Below are 23462 nucleotides of genomic sequence, written 5' to 3' on the forward strand. Positions count from 1 at the left end.
ATTCAGACAGCAGAGATGTACACACACACACACACACACACACACACACACACACACACACACACACACACACAAATGATGTCCTTCCTCCTGCAAAACTGCATCTCCTAAAGGTTCTAGAACACTCTCCAAAGAACACCACTATCTGGGGACCATGTGTGGAGAGTGGGGTCTGACTTTCACATGAACTCTGGTGCCCCATATTTGACCATGTCCCCTGGATGGGGAGGCCTGGTGGTACTCAGAAGAAGGATAGCAGGCTACCAAGAAGAGACTTGATACCCTATGATCATATACTGGGGGAGGAAGTCCCTCTCAGTCACAGTCATAGGGGAGGAGAGTAGGGGGGAAGTGGGAGGGAGGGAGGAATGGGAGGATATAAAGGATGGGATAACCATCGAGATGTAATATGAATAAATTAATAAAATATTTTTAAAAGAATTTTTTAAAGCCTGTGGGTAATTTTTCTTATTCAAACCACCTCAACAGTAAATTAGAAGAAATCCCAGGAAAAGAGCTTTTTTAAAAAACTTCAAGCATGATTAAAGAAATCAAATACAGTAGTTGATTCCTAGGCAAATTCCAAGAGAATATAGACAAACAGACAAAAAAATTGAAGGACATAGAACATATGAGAGAGGAATTCAGAAGAAAGCAAAACTGAAATACTAGAAATTAAAAACACAATAAGCCAAGCAAAAGGCTCCATCAATAGATGGAAAGCCTCATCAATTGAAAGACCAGAAAGGAAATAGAGTTTCTGAGCTAGACACCAAGGTGGAGGAATTGGGACATTTTTAACAGGGCCAAACATGAACTAGTAAGATCTGGGTAGGCTTTTCACATTTTCAGGACATAACAAAAAGAAAAAAGTTAAGAATCATGGATATGAAATAAATGAAATTTTATTCTAAAAGCACAGAAATTATTTTCATCTAAAATTATGGCAGAGAATTTCCCAAAATTCAGAGAATGTTTGCCAAACAAGATAAAAAAGTCATATAAACCACTGAATAGAAAGAACAAAGAAAGAGTGTGGAAAGCAGCAAGAGACGTGCCAAGTCACATTCAAAGGCAAGCCAACTCCATAAGGAGGCTCTTTGATGCTCATTATCATTGAGATTGGCTGGGTGTTGTCAGGAGTTAACTTGTCTTGTTGTCAAAGAAACTTTAGAATATTAAGACCCTCCTTAATGACATATTCTGTGGGTCTCTGAGACTTTGGAAGATCTTATTTAACTATTTTACCTCATATATCTATAGACTCGTATTTATCTGTTAGACAGGATATATATTCTTGTGCTAAAATCTGACTAGTATTTGACATGCCCATGCTTTGCAGTAATATACAAAATTCTATACCAATGACTTAGAAATAACCAACCTTATGAGTAACAACTAAGGCCTTGAGTTAAGGAGTAGGTTCAATCATCTGCCTTTTGTTCTATCTTCTCTCTATATTTCTATAACCCCCTTTCTTTCTTTTCAGCTCCTATCTTCTTACCAACAGATAAAAGATAAAAGAAGAGATATGTCCCTGAGTTCAGCCTAGTTCCTCTCTGTATATGACCAACAATAACTTATACCACTTCCTGATGAAAATAAGCATTTGTAGACCAAGAAAGCAAACAGAAACCTACCCAACCACCCTTAGAGGAAATGGGATGTTGTTCTTTTAAGGTTTCTTCAGGCTGAATTGTGGCAAATAATACCTTAGAAGGAGGCCAAAAAACAAAATTGGGGAAAATGGTTAAGCAAGCCAAAGATTGCATTTGTGGTCCAGTTTCTAAACGTTGAGAGATTCCAGGCTTAATGGGAGATTGAAGTGATGAACCAAATGGCATCAGAAGCTTTCTGTAATGCTTTCCTGGAAGCTGTCCAATTCTGATGGATAATTGCAAGAGAGGCATCCGGGCTGGCAGCATCAGTGTCCAGTTCTTTTGTTCTGAAAACATAATTTCTCACAAGCCTTATACAGTTCCAGCAGTATAATTGTATGAGTTATGAGGGATGTACACAGCAATTAAAATTGATTCTCTGCTACTTGTATGAGCAGAAGTGAGACATCTGCAAACCTTCCTTCATACCATACTAAGAATGGTCTCTGGTAACAAGTCACAGAGAATCTGTGGACAACATGAAGCCTCTCTGTGCACTTGCATTCATATCTCTGCCAGTCTCAGAACTATTCCCATGTAGTGGGATTAGGGACATAAGTTACCTGCTTGCTCTGCAATTCGAATTCTTTACATCCTAATTGCAGCCCCCTCCCTCGATGCCTCCTGATCCCACGCCCTCCCTCATCAACTCCCGATCCCATCCCCCCTCACATTCCTTTTCCCTCCCTCCCCTAGTCCTTATAAAGAATAACCCTCCTCCCCTAGCATCTGATCTCAGCTTATTTAGTGTACCCTGTGCTACATATAACCTCTTTCTCTGTGGACTGGCAGGGCTACCCTACACTCTTGGCACTCTGTCCAGTGTCCAGCTTCAAGTCTCCATAACCATCCTTATCTTTTAAATGATGCCATTCTTTTAAATGATGGAGATAAAAATTTATTTTACTGTTTTGATATACAGTCCAAACTAACATATAGAAAAATAAATGGCTTACCTGCTTAAACAGAGAGCATAGAATCATCTTTAACTGAACTTTGCTGAGTGCACAGACCATACATATATTAATACAAAATGTATAATACCTTTGAAAGTTTATATATTTTGCAGAGCAAGAAGACAAGACACCAAAAAAGACAAGTAGGCCAGGTTATCTAGCCTCACAGACAGACTCGATAACTTTTCCTCAAAATTCTGCACTGGGAAAATTTCAAAATGGCTATCTAGATTGTCCAGCATCATAGATTGTTCCAGTAAGGACTTCAATAAGAGCTGAAGTTTCTTGCCAAAAATCATTCTGTTAAAGGAGTTCAGTGGGCATGTGAGCTTTCTAGAAGAAATCTAGTATTTTTCAAGGTCTGTACCATGATGCACGCCCAGAAGTGCTTCCAGTCTCTGACAGGATGTCAAGCGCCATTGATTTGGGGAAGTTCATCAGGCATGAGTGCTCTCTGGCACAGATCTGGTATTTTGCAAGGTCTGTACTGTGATACACCCCAGAATTGCTTCCAACCTCTTATAAACCCCATCATTTGTGCACTGCTGCATCTCTCTAAAATCTGGCATTCGTGTGAACCATCACTTTCTGGGTATTTTCCCACTATGAACAAACTTCCTATGGGATCTTATGAAGACATACTGCCCTTCAGATAAACTAATGATTTCTTTCATGATTCCTAATAATACCTTTATAGAATTTCTGAACTGATTCAAGGTAATTTAGCAGTAAAAGCTAAATAGTTGTTTAAAAAAAGTTTTCGGCTGCAAGAATTCTTTTGTGGACCTCCCAGATGGCTCAACAGGAAACAAGCTTGAGACATATTTGTGGCCTCAGATAAGAGGTGGTATCACAAATCCTGCTAAGTACTTTAAATATGTATGAGATGGTCTAAACTTCCCATGAACCCAAAATATAATGGGGCTACCAAGAAAAGTGCAATCCTTAGTGTCAAAGTTACAAACTGTTTCATCATAATTCCTTATACCTTGTCAGTTAATGGCATAAAATACTGTCACTCTAAATTTACTTTTTATTGTGGAATGAAAGACAGACAAGACTAGTCTTTTTGAAAGCTCCTATTAGAAACTGTTTAGGATAATTAAGAACGGCTGCTGAACTCCAGGTGGAGCAATGAGAGGGGTAAGTGAAACTGGAGTGATGGAAGGACCCAGAGAGTTCAGGAGCTCCAAAGGAGACCATCAAACCAGCTAGACCCAAGGAGCCTGTGTATACTCCTGCACCAACCAAGGACAATGCATGCAGTAAAACTAGACCCCCTGTTCAGATCTAGCCAGTGGGCAGATCATTATCTACTGTTGTTGTGAGGAAAGGGACTGCCTCTGACATGAACTCTGGTGCTGCCTATTTGATCACTTCCCCTTGATGAGGAGGCCCTGTGGAAGAAAAAGGAAGGGGAAGCAAGCTATCCAGATGAGACCTGATAAGTTGTGGTACTATGGTGCTGGAGGTCCCCCCTTCTGTCAGCGGTCTGGGGAGGGGAATAGGCCTGAAGAGGGAGGGAGTATGGGAATGGGAAGATACAAACAAGGGGATAACATTTAGGATGTAATCTGAATAAATTATAACAAATTAAAATTTAAAAACAAAAAAAAGAAATGCATATTAGGAGTCAGACAATCAAATTCACTGTTGTGTTAGATACTAGTTTCATTAATTACAAAAATATAGTTCCTAGATTGAAATATACAGAACATGGCATTTAAAGATTTTTTTTAACTTAATAGCTTTTTGACTATGAGCCAGGACTGCTCCTGGCAGCACCCCAGATCTACTTTCAAGAGCACCAAAGGTTTCTAATGTGGCAAGATAACCACTGGATGAGAAAGTGACATTTCTTAAGTTACAGACAGAATAGTGTCCAAACTGGAAGAACTAGATGCAAGACATTCAAGTGCCAAGCTTTGCAAAGAAAAGGCAGGCAAACCCTTAATTATTCCTGCTTCACAGAAAAGCCTGTCAAATATTCTGAGCCATAAGGCTGAAGATGATGCTCCAGAATTATGGAAAAACTGGATGGAGGAACTGTCCAGGCAGCTGAAATTTTGGCCTTTTCTATAATTTGGAAGCTGCTTGCCTGAACTTTCTACATATTTAGGTAATATTTATTCCTTTTTAAGTCCCTCACGGGGTTGCAGTCTATATGCTTATAGTCTCATAGTTAAACTTAGATTGTTTAGGATTATAGAAACTGATAGTAGAATTCTATAACCAGGAGTGCCAATATACAATGTAAATCTTACCTAATAGTTTTCATAATTGTTATTATTACCCATATATTGTTATTGTAAGAGAAAGAATCTTTTGTTAGACTAAAAGGTGGGGCTGTATGCTTAAGGTTATTGTGCAATTCAAATGCTAATTCCTGCACCCATCATTTCTGGTTGCAATCCTTGTTCTGAAAACTTTCTGACTCAATGTTATATAAACACTGTTTCTCAATTGTCCACTGATCTACCAATTATACAGCTTACATCCAATCACTAAACAGGGAAGAAATAGGGCTGCGCTTCCTCCAGCACAGGAGGAGGAGATAGAAGAGTAAGTGGGGGGTTCAAGCAAGGGCAGAAGTCTAGAAGAGAGAAGGTGAATCAGAAAAGCCACAAAATGCAAATATCTCTGGGATTTATCCTGAGAGGAAGCCATACTAGCTTAGAGGGTTAAGAATAGAGTAATAATTGCTCAGTATTGTGTTGTCGAGTTCATTAAACAAATATAATAGAGTCACAATTATTTGTATAATAGCCAGATCAAGAGAGAAATTGAGAAACAAATTTTGTAAAAAGAATCATAACACCTGTGGGTCTGCTTTCTTGGTGCATTCTATGACTTCATCCTGCCCACCTGTCTGTGTCTTTATTCCAGGAAATGACTCATTGCATCACTGACTTCCACTGACTCCTCTGGACTGAGACAAGAATGTTCACTGACCTTGGGGTTGTCTTTCCTGCACCATTATTTAGGTCTATGTTCAGAAAGTCAGGTGCTTCTTATATTTGTCTCTCTGAGATATGAATTGGGGACCTGGATTCTTTCAAAGAGGCCAGAGGTTGCAGTCAGCTTCTACACACTCTCAGCTAAATGCGTTAGTGACAGCCATCACTCCACACACAGAATTCACAGTAGGAACTGGTGTAAAGTGGTACAAAGATACCAGAAGAGTTGTTAAAAGTTCTTTAAAGATTAAAGGAAGAAACTGAGAAACACTGCTAAAGTATTTCCTGAGAACTCTGACAGGAATATTCTCATCACTTGCTCAGTTTCTATTGTAGAAATTTCTCTCACCTCAAGATAAATGTATCTATAAGCCTAATTTAAATTAAGTACAAGGCTTTATGCAGGTTATTTAGTTAATATAAGGCTTAATTTCATATATTGAGCAGAGTTCTAGGAAGCAATAAAAAATCTGATTGATTGGCTAGAGCTTAGATATTATAAATTAATGTACCAAGTAAGGAGTTCATGGAGGACTTGAAGATGGTAGAGTAGTTGGTGGCATTTCAAGAATGAGGACCTGAGAGTGATGCCCAGAATCTACCTAGAAATGCATGTGTGGTGATGATACATGCTTGTAATCCCAGAACTGGAGAAGCAGAGACAGGTGGATCCCTGGGAGCTTCTTGTCCAGGCATCCCAGCTTTTAATTGATGTTCTCCAGACCCATGAGAGACCCCGCCTTAAAGGAAGTGGATGGTGATCCTGATATTTATACCCAAGGTGTTCTTAAATGAAAAAAAGAAAATAGATAAAAGGAATACTTGACTGATTGTAAGGAGTTGAAATATGTATTATAAATATAAGGGAGAGCATAGCCAGAAGCATCTGGAATGATCCAGAGTGAAGCAGGCCATGGCTCAGGGTTGAGGTGAGGGCACAGGGACCAGAGGCAAAGAGGCAAGGAGTGAGCCAAGAGACTAGGAAAACAACAGAACCATCGAGCCAAAATGGCTGGGTTATGAAGGGATGAGAAGCTGTGGGAAAGGGCCCATCTCAGTCCCTGGGCTACAGAGTTTAGAAAAGGGGGTAGGGTATGCCAGCCAGGATGTCTCTGTAACAAGTGATGCCAATGCTAGGAAAGGCATCTGCTTTGATATGCTAGCAGGCAGCTCAATTAGCTGTTTGTTCCAAATTGGAGACTCAGCAGTCCTCAACCCTTCACACACATGCATATGTACACACATGAATATGCACATACACACAAAATTATAAACAAATATACATATGTGCATACATACAAGCATGTCTTTAAAAAACAAGATACATGAACATTGTTCAGAAGTGGTGTCACGAAATGAATATGGAATGGTGATGTGCATTTTACTGTGTTATGTCTCTTGATTTATGATTATTGTGAGTATATTTTGACAGTACTAACTCCATTTTTAACCCCTTTTTCTCACACAAGCTTTATAGGCAATAAGTGCTCAGTCATCTTGACAACACAGCGACAATCACACTGATGACTGTAGGTCAATATGTAAATGTGACTGATGAGATCTGGGCCTTTTAGATATGACATTTCCTTAGAGTATAGTCACCAGTACATCAGATTGCCATGTGTGACAGACACATCTGACTCTACAGCTCCCTCTCAACTATAGGTATAGAGACTGCTGGAACAAATTCGTCCTTTTCCTCAGTGCTGATGACTTGAGTTTGGATCTTTTCTGGTGTCAACATGAAAGAGACTGATCTCTGTAATCACCCAAAGGATTTCATTCATGAGTGTTTGTTTCCTTCCTTATTAATGCTGTGTGCTCAATTAGGGGTTTTTTTGTACCTATTTTGCCTATATATTTATATTTCTTTGCCTTACTTCTGCATGTTCTGCCTTTATGTTCCTTGAAAGAAACTGGTTGATTTGTGTGCTGTTTTCAGGTGAGTCCTGACTTGTCTTTTGATTGGAGAGTAAAGAGACTGCTCATTTGACAGAAGTTATAATCCTTGAGCTGGAAATTGTTACCTGGTACCAAGGAAACAGACTGACCTTGTGGGTCCAATATGACAAAATTTGACTTACGTGGGCAAAAGTGGATTAGTAACAGTTTGTAAGTTCTCTCATGAGCTTGGTAACATTTTATGAATTCTCTCACTAGGTTAAGGAAAAATTAGTATGAAATGGGAGGCAAGCCTCATGAAGTCTGTTATCACTGCTTTTTCACACATTCTTGGGAACCATCCCTCTACTGCCAACAATACCTCCACATTCATAAGGAAGCAGTCTCTAAAAGTATTCCTATAGTACAGGTATATGGAACATATAGGTTCATGGCACTTATCTTTGCTTTTTAGAACAGGATATCTTTTGACAGTAGGACATTTTGTGGCAGTTTTTGTGGGGACTTTTTAAATTCCAAAAATAGTTCCACAGCAATAAATATAAAGGAACAGCTTTCCTCACAGGCCTTACTTTATGCTACTGAGATAACTCTCACCAGTACATGAGATTGTTTCGAAATGGAGCCAGCCATGTCATCAGATAATTGGAACCCTCACTCCCAACCCTTAAGAACAATAAAATACAAATCATGCTAGAGGAAAGATTTAGACCCACCATAGTTGAAAAAAGTTTCAGCTTCTTAATAACTTGTAATTCATAATATTCATGTAAAATGTAAGATTTTAGAACTGTTGTCATATATAAGAAAACTTCCCTATGAGCATATACAGGGGGGAGGAAATCCCCCTCAGGAACATCCATAGGGGAGTGGAATAAGGGGAAAATGGGAGGGAGGGAAGAATGGGAGGATACAAGGGATGGGATAACCATTGAGATGTAACAAGAATAAATTAATAAAAACAAAGAAAAGGAAAAAAAGAAGAAAAAAGAACAATAAAATAACTGAAAACTGAGTTCAATCACCAGTAATAAATTACAGACCTGAAGAGAGAGTTGAAACTTATATTAAAATCAATAAAGCTTTTAAAATAACAGCATAGGAGTAGCTATACATAATTATGAGATGGATCAAGTAATTTTAAAACCTCAAAACCATTTTTCCCATGGCAGTTTGAGATAAGAGGAGAAGGAAGAAGTGGTTATTACCAGCAAAGCAATATCAACTGTTACCAGTTCCCCCTTCTGGATGAAGAAGTACAAACTTGGTGTTGAGTTGACTGTTCAGGAAGAGAACACATTCTCCTAAGCTGTGCACAGGCAAACTGCCTTATGCCTTTTTACCCATCTCCACCATGCGCTCCCCTAACGGATTTCTGTCTGGACCACTAACACTCTGCACCCTTAGCTTCCAGATTATGCTGGAATGCCCTTTAATAAAGAAGGCCTAAGTGATAGAGCAAAGTCTAACTGAAGAATGTCCTGAAATAAAATATAACAGTAAACAAAAGAAAGCAAGTTGGAAAGGAAAATGAAAAAACCAGAGCAGGAGCAAAATTATGGGTGAGCTCAAATCAGATGTGTAGACGAACATAAAATATCTGCGTCTATCCAGAAAAACACAAAAACCCACTATGCAGAATATGATAACCCCTAAAGCTTAGACTAGAAGCATGGAGTGTGCCTGGAGACAGTGACAAAGGGAATGTCAGTTTGTCCTGACTGAACCTCTTTAAAAGAAAAAATGAGAATGCTTCCTATTGAAAAGCTAGTTAGGAAGTCCTTATAAGCTCTGCTTGGGACTGTACTCAGTCTCTGGGATGATATCAAAACTCGAGGAATTGCACAGTCGAGAAACTAAGAAGATCAAAGTATCTGATAACATTATGAATTAGATCACACTGCTTGTGCCTCGAGTCTTCAATTCATGACACTTCCCCTGGGATGTGACACCATATTTGTCCTGCCAGCTGGTCTTCATATGAAGACTGGCTAGAGACGGGTGGGTCTCCATTGCTGGCAGCATAACTGTTTAACTGTGTGATTCTGAACAATTGTTCTTAATCCTTGTAAAAAGGATTAAAGCATTGTGGCTAAAGTGTTGGGAAGTTGAAAACAACGGATATATGCCACACTTACACTTTTATGCCCCTGTGAACAGAAAACTTTGACCTAACTAATGGAGTTTTTTCATAACTACATTATGAAACTTTGCATATAATGCAAAAATTATAAATGCTGACTCCTAGATGAGATGGTGAGTGAAAGGTCTCATTGATGAAATAAGAAACCTGACAAAATCATACTCAATTATCTCCTGGAAAAGACAAGAACTTTAAATGGACTTAAAGAAGAGAGATCTCTGCAGGGAAGCTTCTTCACAGAGAGCAGTGATGATGGTTGGGGGAGGAAGGAAGCACTATTCTTTGTTCACACAGGCTGGAAAGATGAGTCAACTGAACACAAAGGCTAGTGGTGGAATTGGCAGCGCCCCAGTGAGCTGAAGAAGTTGCAGCAATATGTGGCCCAGGGAACTAGAAAAGTTCCAGCAGTGTATAGGGATAGATGGAGGTCTGAGGTTAACCCCAGGCAATGACTTTCCACCTCTCCTTTCACAAATGCTGCAGCGAGAGGTTCCCACTTGCACTTACCACACACAGTACTAAGAGGAGCCAGAGAGAGCCTCAAGCTGTAATAAGGAGCAGATATCTCAACTCAGTGAGGCTGGGCCAGAATGTCACTCCATATGGAACTTCTACACTCTAACAGGCAGGGCACATCCCAAACCAGGCTCTGTGAGCTTAAACTTGAATTGCCAAATGTCCTTCCCACACCAGTGCAGTTTGATCCACGTATCATCACAGCAGTGGAAAGTTCAAAGCCCATCCCACAGAGGAAGAAATGCTGACTCGTATAATATGTTTTAATCTACTGTACTTAATCATATTTTGCTTTTTTTGATTGTTTTTGTTCATTTTGTCACTTTTAGGATTTTTTTGTTTGTTCACCTGCACTCCTGCATATATATGCATACATAAATGCTCTTGTTTTAGTATAGTTTATTCATTACATTGTTATGTTTAGAGTAATTCTGTAGGTTTCTGTACAAAATCTACCAATGAGTACTCTTCACTATGCTTTCCATGCATAACTTATATTTCCCCCTTTTTTACATCTTTCTTCTGTCCTTTTTCTTTATCACTGCTTCTCAGCTACAATGTTCCATGATTTTAAAAGTGTGTGGACCTTAACATTATTCTAATTTTTCCATCTGTCATGTCTAGTTTTATATCAGCTTGACCCAAGCTATAATCACCTAAGAGGAAAGAACCTCAATTGAGAAAATACATCCATAAGATCAGGCTGCAGTCAAGCCTGTATAACATTTACTTAACTAGTGATTGATAGGGGAGAGTCCAGCCCATTGTGGATAGTGCATCCCTGGGCTTGTGGTCCTGGGTTTTAAAAGAAATCAGGTTGAGCAAGCCAGGGTGAATAAGCCATTGAGCAGCATTCTTCTATGGCATCTGCATCCACTCTTGTCTTCAGGTTCATGTCCTGTTTGAGTTTTGTCCTGACATTCTTTGATGGTGAACAATGATAAGAAAGTGTAGGCCAAATAAGCCTTTTCCTTAACCACTTGCTTTGGTCATGGTGTTTCATTACAGCAGTAGTAACCCTAACTGGGACACAACAGATACACACGTGTGCACGCGTCCACGCACGCACGCACCCGCACCCACACACCATCATATAGTGTCTTTTTTCCTATTAGGCTGCACCTCCTAAAGGTTCCACAACCCTCACCAAAGAACACCAATATCTGGGTACAAAGTGATCAAATAAATAAGACTGCCGAAAATGTTTCTTATTCAAAACACCACTACTACTAAGATCAGAGTAATGGCCTCCAGGACAGTGAATTAGAAGAAATCCCAAGAAAAGAACCAAAGAACTGCTGCAAGCATTTTTTTAATTTTTATTAATTTATTCTTGTTACATCTCACTGATTATCCCATCCCATGTATCCTCCCATTCTTCCCTCCCTCCCATTTTCCCCTTATTCCCCTCCCCTCAGACTATGACTGAGGGGGATTTCCTCCCCCTTTATATGCTCATAAGGTATCAAATCTCTGCTATCCTTCCTCTGAGTACCACCAGGTCTCCCCCTTCAGGGGACATGGTCAAATATGAGGCACCAGAGTTCGTGTGAAAGTCACACCCCACTCTCCACTCAACTGTGGAGAATGTCCGGTCTATTGGCTAGATCTGGGTAGGGGTTCAAAGTTTACCGCCTGTATTGTCCTTGGCTGGTGCATTGTTTGAGTGGGACCCCTGGGCCCAAATCTGCCTATCATAGTGTTCTTCTTGTTGGTTTCTAGGACCCTCTGGATCCTTATACTTTGCTATTCTCCCATGCTTCTCTCATCTAGTGTCCCAATAGGATGTCCTCCCTTCAGTCCCAGTTTCCTGGTAAGTGAAGACTTTCATGGGACATGCCCCTTGGGCTAGTATGCAAGTATGTTTTTAAAAACAAAGACAATACTTGAGTTCCTACATGAATTCCAAGAGGATATAGACAAACAGCTGAATAAATTGGACAACTATACAATGTATGAGAGAGGAGTTTAGAAGAAAAGCAAAACTGAAATACTGGAAATGAAAATTACCATACGCCATACATAAGGCTCTATCAATAGCTGGAAAGTCTCATTAATAGATTAACTCAGTCCTCTCCTGCTTGGATCATGCATTTGAGGAGGCAATCCTGGAAGACAGGGCTCTCATTTTCTCTACTGCAAAGTGTCTAATATGAAGATGGTCGATGTACCTAAAACTGAAGAAAACAAACTTATTTTCTATCAAATCACCATGGATTAAGGCTAGACTTGAACAAGAAAAAACAGAAAGCCTGAACATTGATATAAACTGAACAACTCTACACTCGATGACCACTAAAATAAGGAAGAAATTAAAGACTTCCTCAAATTCAATGAAGATGAAGATACAAGATATCCTAACTTATGAAATAGGATTAAAGGACTAATAAGAGCAAAGTTCATGTCACTAAGTGCCTTCTTTTTAAAAAAAATTGATGAGGCATTAAATTAGCACCTCAACAGCACACATGGAAGCTCTAGAACAAAAATAAGCATACACACTTAAGAGGAGGACATGGCAAGAAACAATAAAACTCAAGGGTAAAAAAATCAATAAATTAGAAACAAAGAGACCAATACAAAGAATCAACAAAACCAAGAGATGGTTCTTTGAAAAAGTCAACAAGATAGACAAACTACCTAAAAGGCCAAGAGACAGTATCCAAATTAGCAAAATCAGAAATGAAAAGGGGGACATTACAAGAGGCAATGAGGAAAGTCAAAAAATCATTAAGTCTTATTTGAAAAGCCTGTACCACAGACTGTACTACACAAAATTGGAAAATATAAATGAAATGGGTGATTTTCCTGATAGATTCCAATTACCAATGTTAAATCAAGATCAGGTAAACAAATTAAGTAGTTCTAATAGCACAAAGGAAATAGCAGTCATTAAGAGATTCCCCCCCCAATTCCCCAAACCCCCAAAAAAGGACAGGTAGTTACAGCACAGAATTCTATCAGACTTTCAAGGACTAATACCAATACTTGTCAAACTATTTCATGAAATAAAAACAGAAGAAACATTGAAAAACTCATTCTATGAGGCTACAGTCACACTGATACCGAACCCTCACAAAGACCCAACCAAAAACAAAGAGAATTTCAGTCTAATTTCCCTTATGAACATTAGGGCAAAAATATTCAATAAAATATTTGAAAACTGAATCAAAGAGCCCATAAAACACATCATCTGAGAGGTGGCTGAAGCCTCACCACATCTGGAGGCAGTCTGTGCTTGGAGGAGCAGAACTTTTTTTCCCCAATGGCGAAAAAAAAAAAAACACCCACTCTAGGACTCACTCCTCAACACAACACAGAAAAACAAAAAAACCCAGGATAGCTAAAAGAATCCTGTACAATAAAGGTACTTCTGGAGGTTTTACCATTGCTGATTTAAGCAGTACTACAGAGCAATAGTAATAAAAATCACATGGTATTGGCATAAAAACATACAGGCTGATCAATGAAATTGAATGAAAGACCCAGAAATAAACCCAGATACCAAGAGACATTTGACTGTTTGCCAAGAAGCCAAAACCTTCAAATAAAAAAAGAGACAGCATCTTCAAGAACTGGTGCTGTCCACTCTTGTGAAGAATGTTCCGACCATTGGCTAGATCTGGGTAGGGGTTTAAAGTTTTACGGCCTGTATTGTCCTGTGATATGACTTTCTCACATACTCTGGTGCCTCACCTTTGACCATGTCCCCTGGAGGGGGACACCTGGTGGCACTCAGAGGAAGGACAACAGGTTACCAAGAAGAGACCTGATACCCTATGAGCATATACAGGGGGAAATAACCCCCCTCAGGAACAGTCATAGGTGAGGGGAATAAGGGGAAAATGGGAGGGAGGGAAGAATGGGAGGATACAAGGGATGGGATAACCATTGAGATGTAACAAGAATAAATTAATAAAAAAAAAAAGAACTGGTGCTGGTCTAACTGGATGTCTGCATACAGGAGAATCAAAAGAGATCCATATTTATCACCCTGTACAAAACTCAAGTATGATTGGATGAAAAACCTCAACATGAAACAAGGTACACTAAATCTAATAGAAGAGAAAATATGGAATAGCCTTGAACTCATTGGCGCAGGACACAACTTCTTGAACAAAACACCAACACGTCAGGTACTAAGATCAACAATTAAATAAGTGAAACTGTAAAGTTTCTGTATGGCAAAGGACACTATTAATACAACAAAATGACAGCCTACAGATCTGGAGAAGATATTACCAGCCCTACATCCAACAGAGGACTAATATCCAAAAAGATAAAGAACTCAAGAAATTAGATACCAATAAAGCAAATCAACCAATTAAAAATGGGGTATAGTGCTAAACTAAAAATTCCCAAAAGAAGAATATTCAATAGTCAAAAAGCTATTAGAGACTGAAGTGGCCACCTCCTAGCCAGGCAAGACTTACAGTGGAGAGGAGATACTGACCCACCCACAAAATCTTCAAGTCAAAATTTACCCTCCCTCCAAGATGTACAGGGATCAAGATAAAGCAGAGATTGGGGGAATGGACAACCAATTATTAGCCCAACTTGAGACCCACCCCTTGGAAGAGAGCCAACTACTGACACTATTAATGATTGTTATGCTTGTAGACATGAGCCTGACACAATTGTCCTCTGAGAGGCTCCAACTGAATCATATAGAAACAGATGCTGAAGCACAGAGTCAAACACCAGGTGGATCTTGGGGAGTCTTGTGCTAACCAGGGGAACAGGAACTCCACAAGAAGGCCAACACAGCTGACTAATCTAGACCCATGGAGGCTTCCAGATACTGAAGCATCAACAAAAGTGCATGCATGTATCAAAGTGACTGTGGCCTCATAGAATGAATTTGGTAATGTTCCACCCATTTCTATCTTTTGGAGTAGCTTGAAGAGTATCGGTATTAGCTCTTCTTCGAAGGTCTGGTAGAATTCTGTGTTTAAATCATGTAGCCTTGGGCTTTTTTTTCATTGGGAGACTATCAATGATTGCTTCTATATCTGTAGGAGAAATGGGACTACATAGTTTGCTTATCTGTTCTTAACTCAATTTTGGCAAGTGGAATTGATCAAGAAAATTGTCCGAGCCAGGTGTGGTGGCACATGCCTTTAATCCCAGCATGCAGGAGGCAGAGTCAGGCAGATCACTGTGAGTTCAAGGCCAGCCTGGTCTACAAAGTGAATCCAGGACAGCCAAGGTTACACAGAGGAAAACCTGTCCAGAAAAAAAAGAGAAAAAGAAACGAAAATTGTACATTTCCCTTAGATTTTCAAATTTTGTGGCATATATGCCTTTGAAGTAGGATTCTTTGTGTTTCTTCAATGTCTGTTTTTATGCCTCCCTTTTCATTCCTGATTTTGTGGATTTAGATAGTGTCTTTCTGCCTTTTAGTTAGCTTGGTTAATGGTCTATCTTGTTGATTTTCTCAAAGGACCAGCTCCTGGTTTTGTTGAGTCTTTGAATTGTTCTCTTTGTTTCTAATTTATTGAGTTCAGCTCTGAGTTGGATTATTTTCAGACATCAACTCTTCTGTGTTTCTGCTTCTTTTTTCCTAGGACTTCCAGTTGTGTCATTAAGTTGCTTATGTGGGATGTTTCCAGTTTCTTTATAAAGGTGCTTAGTGCTATGAATTTTTCTCTTAGTACTGCTTTCAAAGTGTCCCACAGATTTAGGTATGTTCTTCCTTCATTTTCATTGAATTTCAAGAAGTTCTCAGTTTCTTTCTTTATTACTTCCCTGATCCAGGTGTCATTAAGTAGAGAATTGTTTAATTTCCATGTGTGTGTAGGCCTTTTGTTACTTGAGTTGTTGTTGAAGTCCAGCCTTAGACCATGGTGATCTGATAGGATACATGGTATTATTTCAATTTTCTTGCATCTATTGAGGCTTGCTTTGTGACCTACTATGTGATCGATTTTAGAGAAGGTTCCATGGGGTACTGAGAAGAAGTTATATCCTTTATGTTTGCGTGAAAAGTTCTGTAGATATCTGTTAGACCCATTTGATTCATAACGTTGGTTAATGTCACTATTTCTTAGCTTAGTTTCTGTTTTGATGACCTGGCATTCAGTGAAAGTAGGGTGTTGAAATCGCCTACTATTAATGTGTGGGCATCGATGTGGGGATTAAGCTTTGTAAATAGTTCTTCTACAAGTGTGGGTGCCCTTGTATTGGGAGTATAGATATTCAGAATTGTGATGCCATCTTGATTGACTTTACCTCTGATGAGTATGAAGTGTCCTTCCTCGTCCCTTTTGATGAATTTTGGTTGAAAGTCTATTTTATTAGATATTAAAATGGCTACACCAGCTTGCTTCTTGTGACTGTTTGCTTGGAATATTTTTCCAGCCTTATACCCTGAGATAATGTCTATCATTGTGTCTGAGATGTGTTTCTTAAATGCAGAAGAATATTGGATCTTATTTATGCATCCATTCAGTTAGTCTGTGTCTTTTTATTGGAGAATTGAGACCACTGATATTGAGATATTAATGACCAGTAACTGTTAAATCTCTTAATTTTGATGTTGGTTACAAAAGAGAGTTGTGTTGCTGTTTTTTAGTGATGGTGTGGTTATCTATCTCCTGTGTAGTTTTGGTTGTAGCCTGTTCCTTTGGGGTGGACTTTTCCTTCTAGTAACTTCTGTTAAGCCAGATTTGGCATTAGGTACTGCTTGAATTTGTTTTTGTCATGGAATAGTTTGTTTTGTCTGTCAATGGTTATTGATAGTTTCATTGGGTGTAGAAGTTTGGTCTGGCATCTGTAGTCTCGTGAGCTTTCCAGGACCTTTCAAGGCCCTTCTGGCTTTAATAGTCTCTGCTGAGAAGGCCAGTGTAGTTCTGATAGGTTTGATATTAAATGTTACTTGGCCCTTTTCCCTTACTGCTTTTAATGTTTTTTCTTTGTTCTGTATATTTTGTGTTTTGATTATTATGTAGCGGGAAGTTTTTCTTTTCTGGTCTATGCTATTTGGTGTTCTGCAGGCCTCTTGTATGTTTATAAGCATCTCCTTCTTTAAATTGGGGAAATTTTCTTCTTTGATTTTGTTAAAAATATTTTCTGGTCCTTGGAGTCTGGCATCTTCTCTTTCCTCAATGCCTATTATCCTCAGGTTTCTTCTTTTCATGGTGTCCTTGATTTCTTGGATGCCTTGTTGCAGGAATTTTTCAGATTTAGTATTTTCTTTAATGGTTGCTTCTAGATTCATGATTGTATCTTCTAGTTCCAAGATTCATTCCTCCATCTCTTGGATTCTGTTAAAGAAGCTCAGCTATGTGTTTCTTGCCTTCCTCTCTAGGCTCTCTCATTCCCGGTTTTATTCTGTCTGTGTCTTTATCATAGTATCCATTTTCATCTTCAGATCTTGAACTGTTTTATTGATTTCTTTCATCTGATTGTTTGTGTATTCCTGAGTTTCTTCCATTGCCTCTTTATAGGCCTTAGATCTTGAATTGTTTTATTGATTTCCTTCATCTGGTTGTTTGTATTTTACTGAAATTTTTTCCAGTGCCATTCTATAGGTCTCTTTTATGTCTTTCACCTGTTTGGATGCATCTTCCTGCACTTAATTACGGATTTTATTCATTTCCTCCATTATCATCTTCATTACTAAGGATTTAAGGTCATTTTCTTGTATTTCAATTGAGTTCTCTGGGTTGCTTTCTTTGGGATACCGGGGATCTAGAGATGTCAAATTGTTCTGGGTTTTGTTATTTATGGTTTTACACTGGCCTAACTTGAACAGTTAATCCCATCACTTGAGAGGCAGAGGACAGTTTATCTCTGTGAGTACAAGGCCAACCTGATCTACATGGTGAGTTCCAGGCCAGCCAATGCTACATAGTAAGAATCTATCTCCAATCTAATGATTATGTTCCCCCCCCCTTCGCTGACAAAAGAATGCAAAAACAAATCTCATAATGTTTTAAATAAGTTTGTAAAATTGTGTGGTGCTAATTTTGGAGTTTGTTAAAGTGTTTGCAACACACAACAACAACAACAAATGGAAATCTTGAATTTTTCAGGCAAATGGATAGAACTAGAAAAGATCATCCTGAGTGAGGTAATCCAGACCCAGAAAGACACACATTGTATATACTCACTTATACATGGATATTATGCCAAGATAGATCTCCTCTGAAAAGCTCCACCTAGTGAGTAATCAGCACAGATGCCCATCTCTGGGCAGAATACTGAGAGTTGCATGAAGGAGTTAGGGGATGGAATGAAACAGAGGGGTCTGGAGCTCCACAAGGGAATCCTGAAGCCCAGAAGATGTGGACAAGGGGATGGGACTGGGCAAATGGATAAATCAACCAAGGATGTTGCAAGCAGAGAACCTAGACCCTCTGTTCAGACATAGCCATAGGCAGCTCAGTCTACACATTGGTAGAAGGAGGAGAGTAGGGACTGCCTCTGAGACAAACTCGGGTGCCCACAATTTGATCACTCCTTCTTGATGGATGGCCTTGCAGGCACAGAGAAGAAGGTAAATGCAGGCTATCCTGATAAGACTGGACAGGCTGAAGTCAGACAGTGGGGGAAAAGAGCCCCTACCCCATCCTCAAAAGTCTAGGAAAGAGGAATAGAACAGAAGAGGGAGGCAAGTAGGAAAGGAAAGATAAGAGTGATAGGATAATATATGCTCAATTTTCTTAACCAATATATTTTATTAACAACTTAGTGACTGAGCATATGTCACTTATAACCCAACTAACCAAAACAATAAGAAATGAGGATTAATAGACACAATAACAAAACCATAAGGATATCCGTTCTAAGGAATGATTCTCCTGGCACAATGAGCAGGATTTCTTCTGCTGGATCCTAGAGTAACCAGGGCCCAGAACCTCTGCAGGAACTGGAGCCCCAAAGCCTTCCCTCAAGCAGTTCTCTCTATGAGCGTCTCGAAGTGCAGCAATGAACAGCCAAAACTATCCCAAGTCTTCAAAATCGCCCCCTCCAGTTCTGGCCTCATTTACATATCTCCTCCCAGAGTCTGCTCATGAGATCTTTTCAGCTGGCAACAGTTGAGCTCCTGCACAAGGTGGTTGCTCTTCTAGTGAATTAACTTCACCTGTTCCCTCACGAGATCACTCTGATCCCACACTTGGAATACTAAAAAACAGGTTTATCTGTCCTTCAGGATAACAATCAGGATGAATGTGAATTAATTATAACAAAAATTTTAAATGTTTTTAAAAACTGCTTCTTTATTTTCCATACTTTTAATTTCAGAACAAAATAAATCAAACAAAAATATCTCAATATACTATACCTATCCCTGCTATTCTGTGGGAGGAGATTTTGCTGCCTTAAGGCACAGGACAGAATAGAAAAGATTCTTCTTGACATGAGCAGAGGTCCAGATGGACCAAAGCCTCTAACGGAGTCACAGAGAAACTATACATGGGGCATAGGCTTCCTAGGGGTCTTTAATCTACTTCTTCCATGTGAAAGGCATCACCCTCAAGTGGGTGCTCCTTGGTTGTCACCTCATCTTCATCAGAGACCAGACCTAGATTAATCATGTGGTAGATGTGGTTGGAGTGGGTTTGGGGATCTCAAGTGAGAAGCTGGAGGAGAACAGAGCAGTTTTAAACAGCAGCAGCACCATGTCCTTGACAGCTTTGCCATCATTCTGTCTCAGTCTTCTGCCACAAGGCCTCCACAATGGGGTGGTCAGGTTTGATCTCTAGGTGGGTTTCTTTGCCATCCTGTAGCCTATTGAAGAGTTGTCCCACAGTGCCTTGGCTTTTGTGATGCTCTGCATGCCCAGAGATCCTTGTCACAATGCAGCAGGGTGAAGAGACAAGCCTATTGGAGACTGTGACCTTTTCAGGCTTCTTAGCCAAGATCTCATTCATGAGCTTACAGAGAGTCTCAAAATTTCTCTTGCTCTCCTACATTTTCTTCTCTTCCTCATCTTCTTGTAGCTCCAGGTCCTCCTTAGTCACCAAGACCAGGATCTTTCCATCAGACTCCTTGACCGGCTGCACATAGTAGGCTCAGTCATATACATCACCTCAAAGCCACATTTCTGCACATGCTCCACAGAGGTAGGGTTGGCCACCTGTTCTTTGCTCACCAGTGATATAATAGATAGACTTCTGTGTCTCCTGCATGCAAGACATGTACTCTGACAGGGAAGTCATCTCATCTCCAGACTGAGAAGTGTGACAGCAGAGGAGCACAGAGAGGCAGCAACGGTTAGTGGAATCTTCACGGATTCCAAGCTTTAAATTCTTGGTGAATGCCTCATAAAAATTTTTCTTGTAGTTCTCTTTGTCTTCAGTCAACTCAGAGAAGAGCTCAAGGCACTTCTTGACAATGTTTTTGAGGATGACTTTTAGGACCTTGCTCTGCTGTTGCATTTCTAGGGAGATGTTCAGGGGCACGTCTTCAGAGTCAACCACACCATGGATAAAGTTGAGGGACTCAGGTATCAGCTCATCTGTCCATGATGAATACACAACAGACACAGTTTCATGTTCTTGTTGTTGCTGTTTTGGTTATCATTACCAAAAAAGTCACAGGGAGCTCACCGAGGAATAAAGAACAGTGCCGCGAATTCCAAATTACCTTCTACAAAGAAGGGCTTGACTGCCAAGTAGTCTTCCAGTCATTGGTAAGGCTCTTATAGAATTCACCATATCTCTCCTGAGTGATGTCATCAGGGTTTCTGGTCCAAATAGGCTCCAGCTTATTCAACAATTCATGATCAATGTATTTCTCCATAATATTCTTTGTCTTCCTCTTCTCTTTCTTGTCTTTGCCACTGTCATCCTTCTCATCTGAAGCCACATCTTCAATCTTAGGATTTTCCTCCTCACCCTTGTCTTCCTCCTGTTTCCCACCTTTCTCTTCTTCTGCTTCATTATCACTGATATTCTTCTCTAGATTTTCTCCAAAGAGAAGGTGATGGAACAGCCTATGGACTGGGAGAATAGAGCATGATAGAACAGCCTGTGAACTGGGAGAAAAGAGGGTGATGGAACAGCCTGTGAACTGGGAGAAAAGAGGGTGATTTGAGAGCCTATAAACTGGGAATGTTTCTTCACTACTTCCTTGACTCTCCTCTCTCCTAAGCACTCTCTCTGGTCTTCTCTTGGTACCCTGACCAATAGATTCACCAAGGTCTGCAGGAACTGTGAAGGAACCACCAGCAGAAGACTCCCTGGCATGCTGCTCATCATCATTGTGCTTTTTGATCACAGCTACTTTCTCTGCAAAACAGATTCCAACATCAAGCTGCCCAATCATGTAGATGTCCACACCAGCCTGGAAAGCATCCATGAAGGCTTTTGTGCCAGACTTAGCAATGATTCCCAAGTTATTGATGAGTTCAGCCTTGGTTATGCCAATACCTGTGTCCATCAAAGTCAGTGTGGGCTCCTGAGGGTTAAGAATAATGTCAATTTTCAGCTCTTTACCGCTGTCCAACTTGGAAGGGTCTGTCAGGCTTTCATACTGAATCTTGTCCAAGGCATGAGAAGCATAAGAGATCAATTCTCAGAGAAAAAATTTCTTGTTTGATCATGAGGGATGTGAGCTGAGCATTTTCTGCCTTTCCATGGTATACTTCCTCAGGAATCTTGACAGAAAAGCCAACTAGTAGTACAAAGCAGGGTAGGCCTGGACCACATCCTACTCACACAGCAAGCCTATGCTGTAATGAGGCAGGGGGAGGGGGAAACTCAACACCTAAAATTAAAAAGGAAAAAGGAAAAAGAAAACCTAAAAAAGAAAGGAAGAAAGAAAGTTTCTGCCAGGAGACACTGGCTGGTGGGCATTGTACAGTCTGCACTGTGGTCTCTGTGGCAGCCTGAGGGACAAGGCCATTCACACAGCCCTCCTTTGTCTCTCCCTCTCACACCAAGAAAGATGGGTGAAATAATTTTGGTGAGATGAACAAATAAACCAAAAAAAGTTGCTCCCTTTCACTTACTGAAAGGCATTTTAGTGTGGTTTTCATATAATACCAAATAGTGAATGTTTACCAGTTTTTATTTTGTAGCAGTTATGTAATTCCCTGTTTTTAATCAGCATTGCACCTACTGTTATCTATTCAAGCTGGCTGAAGCAGCAGGGGAAAGTTCCCTACCCCTCCCTTTGTAAGCTTTGTACAGTTTGTAAACTTTGTAAACCCTAAAAACAAGAAAGTGACCAGGCTCTGCCTGAGGAGCTCCAGCACCCAGGTCCCTCCTCAAAACACTCTGTCACAACAGTGTCTCCAGTGTCTGTAACTCTCACAAACTGTCTCCAGCCTCTCAATAGGACCTCACCAGATTATGCTAATATTAGGTGAAAAGTCTGAACAGAAAGCCAAGAATCCTGAGCTTTCCAGGGAAACCCACCAATTCCTCGATAAAAAAAAATCCACCAATCCCTGAGCTTTCTCAAGCTCAGGACATGACATCCCACCAATCCTCTCCTTGGAAATTTCTGCCCTGGAAAGTTCCACCCCTTCAGAAATACTAAATAAAGGCCTTGTATGCTCAGTTTTCTGCTTTCCACTTTCAGGGTGAGGGATAATCACTCCTGGCTTTGTCCCTCCACACCATGGGCCCTCACAATAAATCTTTTTTTAAGAGTTACTGCCTGGTGGGACTCTTCTATCAGAACAAGCCAAAAAGCAATGAAAAGAAGAAGGGAAGAGGTGAAAATGGAGTGGGGCTGAAGCTTCTGATCTCCTCAGCTCAGCTGGAGATACCCTCCCCTGGGAACTGCAACACTGAGGAAGAAGGGATTGATGAGGATCCTAAGATCCTCAGCTCTGCTGGAGACCCACCCATGGAAGCCATAACACCTCTGCTGAGGCCTCATCTCCAAGCTGTGTGGTTTCTGAGCTCCTATGTCTCAGGATGCCCTTCCATTGGGACACATGTAAACCCTCAAGCCCATGAACTGTCAGAGCTGTGTAGTCTCTGGGCTCCCGAGTCCCAGAACACGTTTCCATTGAAGCAGGAAGGCCAACACCTACATTAGCAAGAAGGGCTTTATTTTCTCATTCTATATTTATCTAAATCTATGCTATATTCCAAGATTGTTCTTATACATCATTTAACCAACACACACACACACAAAAAAAAAACCAGAAATCAATGCTAGTAGTGTCTAGGGCTGGTGCTTTTTGCAAAGAATAGACAGAATGATTAAATACAAAGATAATAATCTGTAATATATTTGACAATAACACAAATAATTAGACACACAAATCCCAAACAAAAAGGAATTATATATTAATGACAAGATTCACAGTAGGCACCACATTCAACAGTGAGAAGATGAAATCACTCCTTGAACAGCAGGAACAAAG

At 40.0% G+C, this 23462-nt stretch overlaps 2 protein-coding genes and 1 pseudogene across 4 annotated transcripts in view; all 3 read right to left on the reverse strand.

Annotated features, from left to right (window-relative positions):
* LOC311588403 (C-type lectin domain family 6 member A) overlaps positions 1–23462 on the reverse strand; it is a 152048-nt gene that overhangs the window by 116143 nt on the left and 12443 nt on the right. The gene's annotated exons all lie outside the window — the stretch shown is intronic.
* The window catches only part of LOC311588396 (C-type lectin domain family 6 member A-like), a 167904-nt gene that overhangs the window by 35622 nt on the left and 108820 nt on the right, over positions 1–23462 (reverse strand). The gene's annotated exons all lie outside the window — the stretch shown is intronic.
* Positions 19579–21683, reverse strand: LOC311588736 (heat shock protein HSP 90-beta-like; annotated as a pseudogene). Its single transcript has 2 exons — positions 21153–21683; positions 19579–21048 (listed from the first exon to the last, which is right to left on the reverse strand). The product of its transcript is annotated as a heat shock protein HSP 90-beta-like (transcript).

The sequence above is a fragment of the Acomys minous genome (assembly GCF_964271855.1).
Source record: "Acomys minous genome assembly, chromosome: 17".
Classification (NCBI taxonomy): Eukaryota; Metazoa; Chordata; class Mammalia; order Rodentia; family Muridae; genus Acomys; species Acomys minous.